At 39.3% G+C, this 15,494-nt stretch overlaps 1 non-coding gene across 1 annotated transcript; it reads right to left on the bottom strand.

Annotated features, from left to right (window-relative positions):
- Positions 1–3,377: 3,377 nt before the first annotated feature.
- On the bottom strand, positions 3,378–3,485 carry LOC112765827 (small nucleolar RNA R71). The gene has a single exon (XR_003183933.1). It is a non-coding gene; the product is annotated as a small nucleolar RNA R71 (small nucleolar RNA).
- Between the last annotated feature and the right edge of the window lie 12,009 nt (positions 3,486–15,494).

Here is a 15,494-nt window from a genome sequence, read left to right as displayed (position 1 = left end):
TAAATGGATGCGCTCTTTTTCCTGAAAAGGTTTTTTAATGAGGCACCATATCGAGACCTAGATCATACCCGACTTAAAGGGACAAGGAAATTCCCACATGTATATATTTGCATTTTTTCTTTGAATAAAGTTTATTGAGATATTCTACAAGATTCGAAGACGCATTAATCTGAAGTATTCATCGTCTGATTATAAAGCAACAGGTCGGAAGAAAGTGAAAAACAAATTCACTACGCGACCACGATAAAGACAATCGTCTGATAAAGGTGAAAACGCGATTCACCCAAAAGACGATCTAAAGATGCCAACCATTTTCTACAAATCGGCAAAGATGAACACAGAGTAATGTAAGAAGTTATCGAAAGCAATCCAAAAAAAGAACCTGATGAGGTCTTACGGATAACTAATATAATAACTTAAAAGACTGGCCGACGTTCAGAAGTCGGACCAAGTCAACCCAAGTCTGGCCAACCCTATTAAAGAGGATTACTTTAACTTAGAAGGGCCTGACATAACAAATCAGCCCAAAACTAAAAAAGTTATACGAATAGTCCCTGAAAGAGATCTGACAAAGATCCAAGAAAGAGGACTACGAAAAATAACTTAAAGGAGACCGACATAACCAAGTCAGACTCCTACCACTAAAAAGTTATACGAATAGTCCCTGAAAGAGATCTAACAAAGATCCAAGAAAGAGGACTACGAAAAATAACTTACAGGAGACCGACATAACCAAGTCGGACTCCTACCACTAAAAAGTTATACGAATAGTCCCTGAAAGAGATTTGACAAAGATCCAAGAAAGAGGACTACGAAAAATAACTTAAAGGAGACCGACATAACCAAGTCGGACTCCTACCACTAAAAAGTTATACGAATAGTCCCTGAAAGAGATTTGACAAATATCCAAGAAAGAGGACTACGAAAAATAACTTAAAGGAGACCGACATAACCAAGTCGGACTCCTACCACTAAAAAGTTATACGAATAGTCCTTGAAAGAGATATGACAAAGATCCAAGAAAGAGGACTACGAAAAATAACTTAAAGGAGACCGACATAACAAAGTCGGACTCCTACTACTAAAAAGTTATCAACATAATCCCTGAAAGAGACCGAGTAAAGGCCCAGAAAAGGGGATCACAAAAATAACTTTTGAGGGGGACCAACATAAATCGGTCATAAGGTCCTAAAAATACAAACAAAAGCGAGGAAACCGAGAAACAAGTTGGACCCCCCATAGGCACGGCCTCAAAAGGATCCAAGCTACAAACGATAAGCACGCAAACAACTTAAAGAGGCCAGACAGCAAAATTTCAACAGATATCATGTATAATACAATAAAGCTTCAAGAGGCCACCACAAAACCAACCTCGGAAGCTACTTTTGTTTTTCAAAAAGAGTTGCAAGGCAGACAACTAGAAGCGTCAAGAAGAATAAATAGAACAAAGTTCAAAAGCCCACAAATCGGGCTATTTACACAAAATATCCAGAAAAAAAAGATCAACTAAAGATTGGGAGCTTTCCCGGCAGCATCAGTATGAGGAGAAGGAGGACAAGTCTGAAGGGGCACGGCATCTACGGTTCCATCATCCCGGTTTAGAATCTGGCAATCCGGATCAGATGCAACGGGAGGAACAGAGGAGGTCGACACCTTAAGAGAAGGCACTGGGGGAGGATCAGCCTCATCATCATCCTGGAATTAATGCAAACGCCACAAGAAAAACAGAAATGCAAACGAAAAAACAAAGAGTGGAGAGAACTAAGAAAAGAAGATACGAAAAAAGCAAAAGAAGAGAAACCGTTTCCGGGGTTTCGAAATCCAAAATAAAAGAGCCTAAAGGAAACGGGGCAATTAATGCTCAAAATTAAAAAGCATTAAACCCTCGCACATTCCCAAAAAAGCGCGGGTATAAAAGCGTGCGTCTTTTAGAAGAAAACGTTTTACATTCAAAAAGGACTCTACAAAGAAAAGGAATCGACAAAATGCTTGAGTTCGACTTCACTTAAGAAGGACCGAAGTCAAGGACTCGACCTCTAAAGGAAGAACCGAGCTCAAGCAGGAGCACTGTTCATACCCTAGGTCGAGATGACCGACCCGGGATGTTTAGTGACAAGGCGACCGACCTCTTTAGGTCAGACTATCCGACCTCTTCCCAAAGAGCTCGGTCAAATCAACAGGAAAGCCCAAATAAAGGGCCCAAATAGAGGAACACGACCTAAATCCAGAGGCAATCCCAGCCTACAGGGATAAAGGCGGTCCCGTTGAAGATAAGCTGACCTCACCCAAAGATAAGATAAGATAAGATAAGATAACTAACTTATCTTATCTAGAAAGGTCACTTCTCACCATTATAAATACACTGGAGCACCCAGGTATAACTCATACTCTGATTCTACTCAATACCTGCTTAATACCCTTGCTAACTTAAGCATCGGAGTCCCTTGCAGGTACCCCCCACCCTCCGGGGACACAGGATCAGCACCACCACCAAGTCCAACAAATCGGACACATCAGTTCCGACCGCCGTACACCTGCCGGACACGTCGGCTCCGACCAACACAGAAGATCTCGTCCGAGATCGACCTACAGTTTCAGGTAACCCTCGGAACACAAACCCTTTTTCAAAAATTAATTTTTGAATTCTCTCCCTCTCATCTTCTATTTATTTATTTATTTACTAACACTTCTCTTCATCTCAAAGAATCTGAACCTATCTTCACCCTTGTGTTTGGATTCTTACGTTTTCCTTATTCTATTCCCTTTTTCTTCTACTAACATAAATGAATCTATCTATTGTGTTAAAGAGGATTCCTATTATTATTTTCTGTTCCCTTTTTTTTCATATGAGCAGGAGCAAGGACAAGAATATTCTTGTTGAAGCAGATCCTGAACCTGAAAGGACTCTGAAGAGAAAACTAAGAGAAGCTAAATTATAACAATCCAGAGACAACGTTACAGAAATTTTTGAAAAAGAAGAGGAGATGGCAGCCGAAAATAAAAATGCAACGAGGATGTTTGGTGATTACACTACACCTACTTCCAAGTTTGATGGAAGAAGCATCTCAATCCCTGCCATTGGAGAAAACAATTTTGAGTTGAAACCTCAACTGGTTGCTCTAATGCAACAGAACTGCAAGTTCCATGGACTTCCATCAGAAGATCCCTACCAGTTTTTAACTGAGTTCTTGCAGATCGGTGAGACTGTTAAGACTAATGGAATAGATCCTGAAGTCTACAGGCTCATGCTTTTCCCTTTTGCTGTGAGAGACAGGGCTAGAACATGGTTGGACTCACAACCTAAAGATAGCCTAGACTCCTGGGATAAGCTGGTCGCGGCCTTCCTGGCTAAGTTCTTTCCTCCTCAAAAGCTGAGCAAGCTTAGAGTGGATGTTCATAATTTCAAACAAAAAGATGGTGAATCCCTCTATGAAGTTTGGGAAAGATACAAGCAGATGACCAAAAGGTGTCCTTCTGACATGCTTTCAGAGTGGACCATTTTGGATATATTCTATTATGGTCTGTCTAAATTCTCTAAGATGTCATTGGACCATTCTGCAGGTGAATCCATTCACCTAAAGAAAACGCCTATAGAAGCTCAAAACTCATTGACATGGTTGCAAATAACCAATTCATGTATACTTTTGAGAGGAATTCCGTGAGTAATGGAACACCTCAAAGGAAGGGAGTTCTTGAAATTGATGCTCTGAATGCCATATTGGCTCAGAACAAAATGTTGACTCAGCAAGTCAACATGATTTCTCAAAGTCTGAATGGATGGTAAAATGCATCCAACAGTACTAAAGAGGCATCTTCTGAAGAAGAAGCTTATGATCCTGAGGACCCTGCAATAGCAGAGGTAAATTATATGGGTGAACCTTATGGAAACACCTATAATTCATCATGGAGAAATTATCCAAATTTCTCATGGAAGGATCAACAAAAGCCTTAACAAGGCTTTAATAGTGGTAGAAGAAATAGGCTCAGCAATAGCAAGCCTTTTCCATCATCTTCTCAGCAATAGATAGAGAATTCTGAATAGAGCCCCTCTTACTTAGCAAACATAGTCTCTGATCTGTCTAAGGCCACTTTAAGTTTCATGAGTGAAACAAGGTCCTCCATCAGAAATTTAGAGGCACAAGTGGGCTAGCTGTGTAAGAAAGTCACTGAAACTCCTCCAAGTACTCTCCCAAGCAATACTGAAGAGAATCCAAAAAGATAGTGCAAGGACATTGACATAATTAACATGGCCGAACCTAGGGAGGAAGGGGAGGACGTGAATCCCAATGAGGAAGACCTCATGGGACGTCTCTCAAGCAAGAAGGAGCTCCCATTAAACCTCCTTCTGCCATTCATGAGCTCTGAAGACTATTCTTCCTCTAAAGAGGATGAAAATGTAACTGGAGTACAAGTTGATCAATATCTAGGAGCCATCATGAAGCTGAATGCCAAATTGTTTGGTAATGAGACTTGGGAAGGTGAACTTCCCTTGCTCATTAGTGAACTAGATACATGGGTTCAGCAAGCCTTACCTCAAAAGAGACAAGATCCTGGCAAATTTTTAATACCCTGTACCATAGGCACCATGACCTTTGAAAAGGCTCTGTATGACCTGGGGTCAGGCATAAATCTTATGCCACTCTCTGTAATGGAGAAGCTGAGAATCATTGAGGTACAGCCTGCCATATTCTCACTACAAATGGCAGACAAGTTAGTAAGACAAGCTTATGGATTAGTAGAGGACGTGTTAGTAAAGGTTGAAGGCCTTTACAACCCTGCTGATTTCATAATCTTAGACACTAGGAAGGAGGAGGATGAATGCATCATCCTTGGAAGACCTTTCCTAGCCAGAGCAGGAGCTGTGATAGATGTTAACAGAGGAGAATTAGTCCTTCAATTGAATGGGGACTACCTTGTGTTTAAAACCCAAGGGTGTTCTTCTGTATACATGGAGAGGAAGCATGAAAAGCTTCTCTCAGTGCAGAATCAAACAAAGCCCCCACAATCAAACTCTGAGTTTGGTGTTGGGAGGCCACAGCCAAATTCTAAGTTTGGTGTTGAATCCCCACATCCAAACTCTAAGTTTGAGGTTGGGAGTCTACAACATTGACCTGATCACCTATGAAGCTCCATGAGAGCCCACTGTCAAGCTAGTGACATTAAAGGAGCGCTTATTAGAAGGCAACCCAATTTTTATTTATCTAATTTTATTTTTATTTTATTATTCTTTTATGTTTTATTAGGTTCATGAGCATGTGGAGTCACAAAATAAATGCTAAAATTAAAAATAGAATAAAAAACAGCAGAAGAAAAAGCACACCCTGGAGGAAGGGCTTACTGGCGTTTAAACGCCAGTAAGGAGCATCTGGCTGGCGTTCAACGCCAGAACAGAGCATGGATCTGGCGTTGAACACCAGAAACAAGCAGCATCCTAGCATTTAAACGCCAGGAATACACCCTGAGGAAAGCTAGCGCTGAACGCCAGAAACAAGCATGGAACTGGCGTTCAACGCCAGAAATATGCTGCAAATGGGCGTTGAACGCCCAAAACAAGCCTGAAGCTGGCGTTCAACACTAGAAACAAGCATCAATCTGGTGTTGAACACCAGGATTGCATGTAGAGGGCGTTTTACACGCCTCATTGGTGCAGGGATGATAATCCTTGACACCTCAGGATCTGTGGACCCCACAGGATCATCTCAGGATCTGTGGACCCCACAGGATCCCCACCTACCTCAACTCACCTTCTCTCCTCTTCACACAATCCAATAACATTCTTCCCCAAAAACCCTTCACCAATCACCTCAATCTCTCTTCCCCATCACCTCTTCACCACTCACATCCATCAACTATTCTCCATAAACCCCACCTACCTTCAAAATTCAAAATCCCTCTTCCCACCCAACCCACCCAATATGGCCGAACCTTAACCCCTCTCCCTCCACTATATAAACCCCTCCATTCTTCTTCATTTTCACACAACACAACCTTCTCTATCTTCTCCTCCTTGGCCGAAACCCAACCCTCTCTTCCTCTCCTCCATATCTTTTTCTTCTTCTTCTATTATTTCTTCTTTTGCTCGAGGGTGAGCAATATTCTAAGTTTGTTATGGTAAAAGCATAGCTTTTTTATTTTTCCATAACCATTGATGGCACCTAAGGCCAGAGAAATCTCTAGAAAAGGGAAAGGGAAGACAAAAGCTTCCACCTCCGAGTCATGGGAGATGGAGAGATTCATCTCCAAAGCCCATCAAGACCACTTCTATGAAGTTGTGGCCAAGAAGAAGGTGATCCCCGAGGTCCCTTTTAAACTCAGGAAAAATGAGTACCCGGAGATCCGACATGAGATCCAAAGAAGAGGTTGGGAAGTTCTGACCAACCCCATTCAACAAGTCAGAATCTTAATGGTTCAAGAGTTCTATGCCAATGCATGGATCACTAGGAACCATGATCAAAGTATGAACCCGAACCCAAAGAATTACCTTACAATGGTTCGGGGGAAATACTTAGATTTTAGTCTGGAAAATGTGAGGTTGGCATTCAACCTACCCATGATGCAAGGAGATGCACGCCCCTACACTAGAAGGGTCAACTTTGATCAAAGGTTAGACCAAGTCCTTATGGACATATGTGTGGAAGGAGCTCAATGGAAAAGAGACTCCAAAGGCAAGCCGGTTCAATTAAAAAGACTGGACCTCAAGCCTGTGGCTAGAGGATGGTTGGAGTTCATCCAACGCTCCATCATCCCCACTAGCAACCGATCCGAAGTTACTATGGATCGGGCCATCATGATTCATAGCATCATGAATGGAGAGGAAGTAGAAGTTTATGAAGTCATCTCCCTTGAATTCTACAAAATAGCCGAAAAGTCCTCCACCATGGCAAGGCTAGCTTTTCCTCATCTTATTTGCCATCTATGTTACTCAGCTGGAGTTATCGTAGAAGGAGACATCCCCATTGAGGAGGATAAGCCCATCACTAAGAAGAGGATGGAGCAAACAAGAGAGCCCACTCATGGATCCCAAGAGACGCATGAGGAAGCTCATCACCAAGAAATCCTAGAAATGCCTCAAGGGATGCACTTTCCTCCTAACAATTATTGGGAATAACTCAACACTTCTCTAGAAGACTTGAGTTACAATGTGGATCAATTAAGGGTGGAACATCAAGAGCACTCTATCATTCTCCATGAAATTAGAGAAGATCAAAGAGCAATGAGGAAGGAGCAACAAAGGCAAGGAAGAGACATAGAAGAGCTCAAAGACATCATTGGTTCTTCAAGAAGAAAGTTCCACCATCACTGAGGTGGACTCATTCCTTGTTTTTATTTCTCTGTTTTTCAGTTTTTATGCTTAATATTTATTTATGTTTATGTCTTTCCTACATGATCATTAGTATTTAGTAACTATGTCTTAAGGCTATGAATAATTCCATGAATCCTTCACCTTTCTTAAATGAAAAATGTTCCTAATTCAAAAGAACAAAAAGTACATGAGTTTCCAATTTATCCTTGAAATTAGTTTAATTATATTGATGTGGTGACAATACTTTTTGTTTTCTGAATGAATGCTTGAACAGTGCATATTTTTTATCTTGTTATTAATGAATGTTAAAATTGTTGGCTCTTGAAAGAATGATGAACAAAGAGAAATGTTATTGATAATCTGAAAAATCATGAAATTGATTCTTGAAGCAAGAAAAAGCAGTGAAAAAGCAAAATCCTGCGGAAAAAAAAAGTGGCAAAAAAATATAAAAGAAAAAGAAAAAGCAAGCAGAAAAAGCCAATAGCCCTTAAAAACAAAAGACAAGGGTAAAAAAGATCCAAGGCTTTGAGCATCAATGGATAGGAGGGCCCAAGGAAATAAAATTCAGGCCTAAGCAGCTAAATCAAGCTGTCCCTAACCATGTGCTTGTGGCATGCAGGTCCAAGTGAAAAGCTTGAGACTGAGTGGTTAAAGTCGTGATCCAAAGCAAAAAGAGTGTGCTTAAGAACTCTGGACACCTATAATTGGTGACATTAGCAAAGCTGAGTCACAATCTGAAAAGGTTCACCCAATTATGTGTCTGTGGCATTTATGTATCCGGTGGTAATACTGGAAGACAAAGTGCTTAGGGCCACGGCCAAGACTCATAAAAGTAGCTGTGTTCATGAATCAACATAGTTAACTAGGAAAATCAATAACACTATCTGAAATTCTAAGTTCCTATAGATGCCAATCATTCTGAACTTCAATGGATAAAGTGAGATGCCAAAATTGTTCAGAAGCAAAAAGCTACAAGTCCCACTCATATAAGTAAGAACTAATATTCACTGATATTTTGAGATTTATAGTATATTCTCTTCTTTTTATCCTATTTGATTTTCAGTTGCTTGGAGACAAGCAACAATTTTAGTTTGGTGTTGTGATGAGCGGATAATTTATACGCTTTTTGGCATTGTTTTTAGGTAGTTTTTAGTAGGATCTAGCAACTTTTAGGGATGTTTCATTAGTTTTTATGCTAAATTCACATTTCTGGACTTTACTATGAGTTTGTGTGTTTTTCTGTGATTTCAGGTATTTTCTGGCTTAAATTGAGGGACCTGAGCAAAACTCTGATAAGAAGGCTGACAAAGGACTGCTGATGCTGTTGGATTCTGACTTCCCTGCACTCAAAATGGATTTTCTAGAGCTACAGAACTCCAAATTATGCGCTCTCAATGGCGTTGGAAAGTAGACATCCAATAGTCCATACTTTATTCGAGATTAGACGACGCAAACTGGTTCTCAACGCCAGTTCCATGTTGCATTCTGGAGTCAAACGCTAGAAACACGTCACGAACCAGAGTTGAATGCCAAAAACACGTTACAACTTGGCGTTCAACTCCAAGAGAAGCCTCTGCATGTATAAAGCTCAAGCTCAGCCCAAGCACACACCAAGTAGGCCCCGGAATGGGATTTTTGCATCAATTACTTACTTCTGTAAACCCTAGTAGGTACTCTAGTATAAATAGGACATTTTACTATTGTATTAGACATCTTGGGATTATTTTTTGGATTACCTTATGATCCTTTGATCACGTTCATAGGGGGCTGGCCATTCGGCCATGCCTGGACCATCACTTATGTATTTTCAACGGTGGAGTTTCTACACACCATAGATTAAGGGTGTGGAGCTCTGCTGTACCTCGAGTTTTAATGCAACTACTACTATTTTCTATTCAATTTAGTTTATTCCTGTTATAAGATATTCGTTGCACTTTAACATGACGAATGTGATGATCCGTGACACTTATCATCATTCTCACCTATGAACGCGTGACTGACAACCACTTCCGTTCTACTTTAGACAGGGCACATATCTATTGGATTCCTTAATCAGAATCTTCGTGGTATAAGCTAGAATTGATGGCGGCATTCATGAGAATCCGGAAAGTCTAAACCTTGTCTGTGATATTCCGAGTAGAATTCAGGGATTGAATGACTGTGACGAGCTTCAAACTCGTGATTGTTGGGCGTGATGACAAACGCAAAAGAATCAATGGATTCTATTCCGACATGATCGAGAACCGACATATGATTAGCCGTGCTGTGACGGAGCATTTGGACCATTTTCACTGAGAGGATTGGATGTAGCCATTGAAAACAGTGATGCCCTACATACAGCTTGCCATGGAAATGAGTAAGAAGGATTGGATGAAGGCAGTGGGAAAGCAGAGATTCAGAAGGAGTACAGCATCTTCATACGCCTATCTGAAATTCTCACCAATGATTTACATAAGTATTTCTATCTTTATTTTCTGTGTATTTATTATTGTTATTCGAAAACTCTATAACCATTTATTATCCGTCTAACTCAGATTTACAAGATGACCATAGCTTGCTTCATACCAACGATCTCCGTGGGATCGACCATTACTCACGTAAGGTTTATTACTTGGATGACCCAGTGCACTTGCTGGTTAGTTGTGCGAATTTGTGAAGAAAGTGCTGAGTTAGTAGATGCGCTTACAAAGTTGAATGCCATTATTAGAGATCACAATTTTGTGCACCAGATTCCCACACTTGAATGATACTCACACACACTAGCCTAAGCTAATCAAAGATTCAAATTAAGGACATTTATTATTTTCCGCTTTAGGCTTGTAATGTGCTAAATTAAGAACAAGTGGGTAAAGCATAGGCTCAAAGTTGGTCAACAGAGGAGTATAAAAGGTAAGGCTATTTGGGTAAGTGAGCTAATGAAATGATGGCCTCAATCATATAAATGCATGAATACACAAAATAATGGGCATAAAGAATCAAACAAATCAAAGATTACAATCATAGAAAGAGAATAATTGCACACAAGAAGGAAAAATAAGTGGTTATAAGATGTAACCACACCATTAGGCTCAAATCTCACTTGCTTGTGTTCTTAGCTCAAAAATTCATGTTCCACAATATATATATATATATATATATATATATATATATATATATATATATATATATGTGTGTGTGTGTGTGTGTGATTCAAGCAAGTTTAATGAAAAGTTTTCACTCAATCAATTGAGGTGCTCTATAGATAGAAATCTTGAAAAATTTTATTATTTTGACTAAGCTTATTTTGTATATGTATGCAAAAATAGGAAAAATGCAAATAAAAAAATCCAAAAAACCTAAAATGAAATGCAAAAGTGTTGAGATTACAAATTCGTCACCCAAAATCGCCGACCGGTCGGACGACCTCCCCACACTTAAAAGTTTGCACCGTCCTCGGTGCATTCAAAGATGAGCAAGGGGGTACGGTGACTCTCCGGATTGCTACCTTCAGCTAGTAGGTCAACCGGTGCTGCGTGTTCTTTCATCCGCTTTCGTGTTTGCTTACGGTGCATCATTCATGAAAAAAAAATATAACACCATAAGATGAGAAGATGTAAAAGCAAGGAAGCATACATTATTGGAGTGAGGTAGATCACTAGAATGAGTGAGTGAATTAGTGTGACATTAATGACAAATAAGTGTGTAAATTCTAAATTAGGCGCCTTTTAGAACACACATTAACATAAGAGGGCAATGTCACAAAAGAAGCATGCACTTCACTTATCCTAGTGTGCTTGAGATGATTTAAGTAAACTTGTAAGGTAAAACAAGCATTAAAGAAGCTTGAAAGCATTCAAGTCAAAAGCATATGGACGCATATGATCATAACACAAGGCATTAAGGTAAATGCACAACATCATCCATCAAGAGATTGCCTAATCACAAAATAAGGCTCAAATCACATGGTGGCCAAATCAAGTAATTCAGGAAGAGTTACAAGCTCGAAGGCAATTCTCATCACTTGGTGTTTTTAAAACGTAAGCATGAAAAACTCAAAACCAAGTCGCAAAATATAACCTCAATCATAGAATCCAAAAAAGATTTTCTAAAACATTCATGCTAAAATAGCATTTAGGCAATAAGGGGCAGCAATGTATAGTAAACTGGTGCACGAAATTGTAAATCACACTTTTCACAACTCGTACCACTAACCAGCAAGTGCACTGGGTCGTCCAAGTAATACCTTACGTGAGTAAGGATCGATCCCACGGAGATTGTTGATTTGAAGCAAGCTATGGTTATTTTATTAATCTTAGTCAAGATGCCAATAAGGTTATTTGGATTTAATTGTAAAAAGTGAAAGTGTTTGGATTAAGTAATTATTACTCAATAATGGAGAATATGTTGGAGTTTTGGAGATGCTTTGTCTTTTGAATTCCTGTAACATAATATTCCTCTCATGCAAAAGTGCAAAGTTCCTTCCATGGCAAGCTCTATGTAGGGTGTCACTGTTGTCAATGGCTACTTCTCATTCTCTCAGTGAAAGTGGTCCAAATGCTCTGTCACAGCACGGCTAATCAGCTGTTGGTTCTCGATCATGTCGGAATAGAATCCATTGATTCTTTTGCATTTGTCATCATGCCCAGCAATTGCGAGTTTGAAGCTTGTCACAGCTATTCAATCCTTGAATCCTACTTGGAATACCACAGACAAGGTTTAGACTTTCCGGATTCTCATGAATGCCGCCATCAATTTTGGCTTATACCACGAAGATTCTGATTAAGAAATCTAAGAGATACTCATTCAATCTGATGTAGAATGGAGGTGGTTGTCAGCCACACGTTCGTGAATTGAGGAAGGTGATGAGTGTCACAGATCATCACCTTCTTCATAGTGAAACGCGAATGAACATCTTAGATAGGAACAAACATGTTTGAATGGGAAACAAAAATAATTGCATTAATTCATCGAGACGCTGCAGAGCTCCTCACCCCCAACAATGGAGTTTAGAGACTCATGCTGTCAAAAGATACAAATTTCAGATCTAAAAATGTCATGAGTTTCAAAATAAGTCTCTAAAAGTTGTTTAAATACTAAACTCGTAACCTAGGTTTACAGAAAATGAGTAAACTAAGATAATTGGTGCAGAAATCCACTTCTGGGGCCCACTTGGTGTGTGCTGGGGCTGAGACTTAAGCTTTTCACGTGCTTGGGCTGTTTATGGAGTTGAACGCCAAGTTGTAACATGTTTTTGGCGTTGAACTCCAACTTGTAACCTGTTTCTGGCGCTGGACGCCAGACTGCAACATGGAACTGGCGTTGAACGCCAATTTATGTCATCTATCTTCGCGCAAAGTATAGACTATTATATATTGCTGGAAAGCCTTGGATGTCTACTTTCCAATTCAATTGAGATCGCGTCAATTGGATTTCGGTAGCTCCAAAAACACTATTCCGAGTGCAGGGAGGTCAGACCCAACAGCATCAGCAGTCCTTTTCCAGCCTAAATCAGATTTTTGCTCAGCTCCCTCAATTTCAGCCAGAAAATACCTGAAATCACAGAAAAACACAAAAACTCATAGTAAAGTCTAGAAATATGATTTTTGCATAAAAACGAATAAAATTCTATTAAAAACTAATTAAAACATGCTAAAATCTATATGAAATTACCCCCAAAAAGCGTATAAAATATCCGCTCATCACAACACCAAACTTAAACTGTTGCTTGTCCTCAAGTAGCTAGATAAATAAAAGAGGATAAAAAGAAATCAAGAAGCAATAATATCTCAGAGTTTTAAGTGAAGCTCAGATTCTAATTAAATGAGCGGAGCTAGTAGCTTTTTGCTTCCAAACAGTTTTGGCATCTCACTTTATCCTTTGAAATTCAGAATGATTGGCATCCATAGGAACTCAGAATTCAGATAGTATTATTGATTCTCCTAGTTTAGTATGTTGATTCTTGAACATAGCTACTTTATGAGTCTTGGCCGTGGCCCTAAGCACTTTGTTTTCCAGTATTACCACCGGATACATAAATGCCACAGATACATAACTGGGTGAACCTTTTCAGATTGTGACTTAGCTTTGCTCAAGTCCCCAATTAGAGGTGTCCAGAGTTCTTAAGCACACTCTTTTGCTTTGGATCACGACTTTAACCACTCAGTCTTAAGCCTTTCACTTGGACCTGCATGCCACAAGCACATGGTTAGGGACAGCTTGATTTAGCCGCTTAGGCCTGGATTTATTTCCTTGGGCCCTCCTATCCATTGATGCTCAAAGCCTTGGATCCTTTTCACCCTTGCCTTTTGGTTTAAAGGGCTATTGACTTTTTCTACTTCTTTTGCTTTTTTTTTTCGCAAGCTTGTTTTTCACTGCTTTTTCTTGCTTCAAGAATCAATTTCATGATTTTTCAGATCATCAATAACATTTCTCTGGTTCATCATTCTTTTAGGAGCCAACAATTTTAACATTCATAAAATTCAATATAAAAAATATGCACTGTTCAAGTATTCATTCAGAAGACAAAAAGTATTGCCACCACATATAAATAATTAGAATTTTCCTTATTAAGAACTCGAAAAAATTTAAATTGCCTCTTTATTCTAAAAATCTACTATTTTATTCATGTTTGATGATGATGAGAAAAATAAATTATAACTTAATTGGAAATAAAATCAAAATAGAGATACTAATTACTACTACTAATATATAACTTCTAAGGTAAATTCATAATAAGAACAATTATCACAGAGTTAAGGCAAAGATTAGGACTCAACAATCTTTATTTTAGGAAGTGGATGTTCCTCTAGTTTGTGGGGTGCTTGGTCCTTCAAGAGATAATTTCTGACGCTTTAGTTCCTTCAAGTTACATCCTTGCTCTTCCTGTTCCCTTAGGTGCCATGATCTTGATGAGTTTTAGCTCAGTGATCATGGCAAATCACACCAAACTTAGAGGTTTGCTTGTCCTCAAGCAAAAGAAAGGAAAGGAGGGGAATAGAAGGAGAGGCAACTTCGAAATTCAAAAGATATGATGAGTTGAAAAGGATTTGAAAAAGAGTTGGATTGGATTGGAAAAAGATTTGTGTTTATGGATTAAGATACATTTGATATATTTTTTTAAAAAAGGATTTTAGGATTAAAATTTTTGGAATTGAAGGATCAGAGTTTGTAACATGTTTATGCAAGAAATCATGAATTGAAACATAAAAAAAAATTGAAGTAAAAACGAATTTACCTCCTCCCCACCATCCTGGCGTTAAACGCCCAAACGCTACATGTTTTGGGTGTTTAACGCCCATGTGCAGCCTCTCCTGGGCATTCAACGCCCAGCTGTTGTTTCTTTCTGGCGTTGAACGCCAGGAAGTCCTTTGTCACTGGGCGTTTTTCTGAATGCCCAGGACGCTGTAAATCTGGCATTGAATGCCCAGAAGGTGCTTCCTTCTGGCGTTCAACGCCTAGTAGGTGCTTCTTTTGGGCATTCGACGCCCAAAACAGCTTTTACTGGCTTTTTCGTACCAGTGAGCTTCCCTGTTTTTGCTGTTTTATTCTCTGAATCCTTCTGTAACTCTGTGAACTTAAACAGTTGCTATTTTACCTTGAAGATACTTGACATATATCTGTAAAAATCAATTAATTAACAAATAAGCTTTGTAAATGGCTGGGTTGCCTCCCAGCAAGCGCTTCTTTATTGTCTTTAGCTGGACTATTACTGAGCTTTAGTTAATTTTCAGTTTTGAGCATTCTTGCTCAAAATTGTTGTCAAGATCATGTTTGACTATTTGTCCATTAACAATGAACTTTTTGTTAGAATCATTATCCTGGAGCTCTACGTATCCATATGGTGACACACTTGTAATCACATATGGTCCTCTCCACCGAGATTTCAATTTTCCAGGGAATAATCTGAGTCTAGAATTAAATAACAGAACTTTTTGCCCTGGCTCAAAGACTCTAGATGACAATTTCTTATCATGCCATCTTTTTGCTTTCTCTTTGTTAATTTTTGCATTCTCGAAAGCATTGAGTCTAAATTTCTCTAGCTCATTTAACTGGAGCAATCGTTTTTCTCCAGCTAACTTGGCATCAAGGTTCAGGAATCTGGTTGCCCAGTAGGCCTTATGTTCCGGTTCCACTAGCAAGTGACATGCCTTTCCATACACAGGCTGGTACGGAGAGGTCCATATAGGGGTCTTGAATGCTGTTCTATATGCCC

Source organism: Arachis hypogaea, chromosome 2, assembly GCF_003086295.3.
Source record: "Arachis hypogaea cultivar Tifrunner chromosome 2, arahy.Tifrunner.gnm2.J5K5, whole genome shotgun sequence".
Taxonomy (NCBI): Eukaryota; Viridiplantae; Streptophyta; class Magnoliopsida; order Fabales; family Fabaceae; genus Arachis; species Arachis hypogaea.
The sequence above is the reverse complement of the archived record's forward strand: the minus strand, read 5'-3'. Positions and strand labels throughout refer to the sequence as shown.